The sequence below is a fragment of the Nomascus leucogenys genome, unplaced genomic scaffold (assembly GCF_006542625.1).
Source record: "Nomascus leucogenys isolate Asia unplaced genomic scaffold, Asia_NLE_v1 000955F_66520_qpd_obj, whole genome shotgun sequence".
NCBI classification, from domain to species: Eukaryota; Metazoa; Chordata; class Mammalia; order Primates; family Hylobatidae; genus Nomascus; species Nomascus leucogenys.
In genome coordinates this window covers 39021-43326 of record NW_022096510.1, presented here as the reverse complement: position 1 = coordinate 43326, position 4306 = coordinate 39021, and the positions used below count along the sequence as shown (strand labels likewise).

Genomic DNA, 4306 nt, shown 5'->3' with positions numbered 1-4306 from the left:
AATCAAATTTCGATTTAAGAAACTCCAAAAATAACAAAAATTGGAAACAGCCTATAACATTTTAGGAAATCAAGAAATATATTTAATTGTAACAGCCAGTTTCATACTCCACAAGAGAAGAATAAAGCAAAGCCTGATCAAGACGTTCCTATAACACAACTCAATCACCTTTGAGCCTTTATTCTTTACCAGTCTCTCTATTCTCTGTGCCTATTTTCTACTCTCCCTGAGCAGAAATTTAAGTGTCACATTTTGCCAAGGCCTCCATTACATGAGTAATGAGTGCTTACATATATTGATATCCCCTGGTTTTCTATTGGTGAAGTTTCCAGGAACATTCACTCTTTTGGGAGGAGTAGAGACTCACATAAAGGTCATGTTATGTCTCTTCATCTTCCATCCTTCAGAGACTACTGGTGGCCAGAACACCTATGTGGGAGAGTGGGTATGGGAATTGGGGTGTGTGGATAAACTCTGTTCGGGAGAGGCTCTCAAGGATCTGTGAGTCGGAGGAGTCACCTATCTTTAGGGTTGCACAAATCTAGCACCTTTTATGAAAACTGCATTCACCCAGAATGTGAAAAGAAAAAAGGATAGCTGAGAACTTTTAAAATTCAGCAACAGACACCTGCCCACGAATCAAAGAAGCTCAGAGAACACCAGATCCTACTTTCCTACTGTCATAAATTAGGTAGTTATTTTATTAAAATAAAAAGATAGGGCTGGGCACTGTGGCTCACACCTGTAATCCCAGCACTTTGGGAGGCCGAGGCAGGTGGATCACAAGGTCAGGAGATCGAGACCATCCTGGCTAACATGGTGAAACCCTGTCTCTACTAAAAATACAAAAAAATTAGCCAGGCGTGGCAGCGGGTGCCTGTAGTCCCAGCTGCAGGGGAGACTGAGGCAGGAGAATGGTGTGAACCCGGGGGACGGAGCTTGCAGTGAGCCAAGATTGCACCACTGCACTCCAGCCTGGGCAACAGAGCGAGACTCAGTCTCAAAAAAAAAAAGGATAGAAAATAACATTGAACTTGAAGGACACTTTACACCAAATGGACCTAAAAGACACATACAGCAACTTCACCCAACAGCAGCAGAATACACATTCTTCTCAGGGACACATAGAACATTCTGCAGGATACACAACAGGTTAGAGCACAAGACAAATCTTTGCAAATTTAATATTAGAGTCATATCAAGTACCTTTTCAGACAACAGTGATATGACACTAGAAACCAACAATAGAAGGAATTTCAGAAAATGTACAAATATGTGGAAATTAAGCAACATGGTGCTGAACCACCAACAGGTGAATGAAGAAATTAAAATTAAAAGAATTAAGCAACATGCTCTTGAACAACCAATAGGTCAATGAAGAGATTAAGCAAGAAATGTAAAAATATCTTGAGAAAAACAAAAATGGAAACACAACATACCAAAACTTACGAGATGCAGCAAAAGCATTTCTAAGAGGAAAGTTTATAGCAATACACATCAACAGCAAAAAGCAGAAAGATCTCAGATAAACAACTTAGTATTATGCCTCAAGGAAATAGAAAAAGGAGAACAAATTCTTCCAATGTTAGCAGAAGGAAATAAAATAATAAAGATCAGAGCAAAAATAAGTGAAATGAAAACTAGAAAATGACACAAAAGATGAACAAAACTAAGTTTCTTAAAAATATAAAACCAATAATCTTTTAGCTAGACGGAAAAAGGAAAGAAGACTCAAATAAATAAAATTAGAAATGAAAAAGGAGACATTATAACTGAACCACAAAAATACAAAGAATCATAAGAGACTATTACAATTACATGCCTTTACGAAAATCATTTTTTCATTGGCAGCAACATTGGAAGATGTTATGCTAAAAGAAATAAGCCAAGCCAAAAAAGACAAAAACTGCATGTTCTCACTTATATGTGGAATCTAAAATAATCAAACTGAAACAAGCAGAGAGCAGAATGGTCCTTCGCAGAGGCTGGAGGTGTGGGGTGGAATGGATAGATACTGGTCAAAAGGTACAAAGCCTCATTTATACAAGAGGAATAATAAGGTTTTTTTTCTTTGAGATATATTCCAAAACTTGGTGAAAACAGTACATAGTAAAGAATTCTACATTTTAAAAATCACTAAGAGTAAATTTCAAATGCATTCCCCATTAAAAATGACAAGTATTTGAGGTGGTGGATGCTAATTAGCTTGATATAATTATTCCAAATTGTATTCATAAACTGTACCATCACTTTGTACTCCATAAATATACACAACTATGATTTGTCAATTTACAATTTAAAAATAAAAATTAAAGCACAAGAAAACACAACACGTGTGTGTACCTATGCATGTGTGCGTCCATATAAGTGCACACACACCCCCTCGCCTCCTTACTTTCCAAAATGGACAAATGTGCAATTATTTTGACTTAGGCTCCAAATATCTAATCTGATTCTAATATTTCCTTGCAGAATTATCAGTGGCCACTTGAGAAAGGAAGGGCTAGCTGGCAGACTACATCAGCTCAGGATTTTTAAAAGATGACTTTTTAATTTTGGTGTGTGTGTGTGTGTGTCTGTTTTTGTTGTTGTTAATGGGAGTTGGAGGTGATGTTCATCAGCAATGGAAATGAAGTCTGGTGGTCAATGCTTCCACACTGTCTAAACCCTGCAGCTGAAAATAATGGGCGTTATTCATCTGTAAACTATGTTTATATGGTCTTTACATTCATAATTCTCTATATCTTGTGCTGTCTGATATTAGAGAATTCAGAAGAAATTCTCATAAAGCAAGTTGCCTCTTTAAGAGTTATCAGGGCCGGGCGCGGTGGCTCAAGCCTGTAATCCTAGAACTTTGGGAGGCCGAGGGGGGCGGATCACCAGGTCAGGAGATCGAGACCATCCTGGCTAACACGGTGAAACCCCGACTCTACTAAAAATACAAAAAAATTAGCCGGGCGTGGTGGCCGGCGCCTGTAGTCCCAGCTACTCGGGAGGCTGAGGCAGGAGAATGGCGTGAACCCGGGAGGCGGAGCTTGCCGTGAGCCGAGATCGCGCCACTGCACTCCAGCCTGGGCGACAGAGCAGACTCTGTCTCAAAAAAAAAAAAAAAAAAAAAAAAAAAAAAGAGTGATCAGGCCAGAGCTGGTGGAACGCTCGAGGTTCCCGGCGGCGAAGCAGAGGAGGAGGCAGGCGGTGGCCCCGGTGGCTCTCCCCAAGGACGGTGCGCGGCCCGGCCCATCTGGCGAACTCGCGGTGGTCGCGCGGCCTCGGGCGCCGCCGACCCCGGGCCCCTCCGCCGCCGCCATGGCTCGGCCGCTAGTGCCCAGCTCGCAGAAGGCGCTGCTGCTGGAGCTCAAGGGGCTGCAGGAAGAGCCGGTCGAGGGCTTCCGCGTGACACTGCTGGACGAGGGCGACCTATACAACTGGGAGGTGGCCATCTTCGGGCCCAACACCTACTACGAGGGCGGCTACTACAAGGCGCGCCTCAAGTTCCCCATCGACTACCCATACTCTCCACCGGCCTTTCGGTTCCTAACCAAGATGTGGCACCCTAACATCTACGAGACGGGGACGTGTGTATCTCCATCCTCCACTCCCCGGTAGACGACCCGCAGAGCAGGGAGCTGCCCTCAGAGAGGTGGCACCCCACGCAGAACGTCAGGCCCATCCTCCTGAGTGTGATCTCCCTCCTGAACGAGCCCAACACCTTCTCGCCCGCCAACGTGGACGCCTCCGTGAGGTACAGGAAGTGGAAAGAGAGCAAGGGGAAGGATCGGGAGTACACAGACATCATCCCGTGAGGGCGGGCGGGGGCGTCACGGGAGGAGAGAGTCAGATCCGGCCGGCACCCCAGCCCCTGGTCCCACGGCCGCCCAGCCCCACCATCCTGGTGAGGGTGGCGGAGCTTCCTGGTGCCCATTTACAGGGTGCCAGTCACAGACGGAGGCCGGGCCGAGTGGCGGAAGGTCCAGCCAGGTTCAAGCCCAGCTTCTTGCCCCTTTTCCTCTTTTTTTTTTTTTTTTTTTTTTTTTTTTTTGAGACAGAGTCTGGCTCTGTCGCCCAGGCTGGAGTGCAGTGGCGCGATCTCGGCTCACGGCAAGCTCCGCCTGCCGGGTTCACGCCATTCTCCTGCCTCAGCCTCCCGAGTAGCTGGGACTACAGGCGCCGGCCACCACGCCCGGCTAATTTTTTGTATTTTTAGTAGAGTCGGGGTTTCACCGTGTTAGCCAGGATGGTCTCGATCTCCTGACCTGGTGATCCGCCCCCCTCGGCCTCCCAAAGTTCTAGGATTACAGGCTTGAGC

The 4306-nt window shown here is 45.6% G+C and overlaps 1 pseudogene; it reads left to right on the top strand.

Annotated features, from left to right (window-relative positions):
- Positions 1 to 3257: 3257 nt before the first annotated feature.
- On the top strand, positions 3258 to 3803 carry LOC115833961 (annotated as a pseudogene).
- The last annotated feature ends 503 nt before the right edge of the window (positions 3804 to 4306 follow it).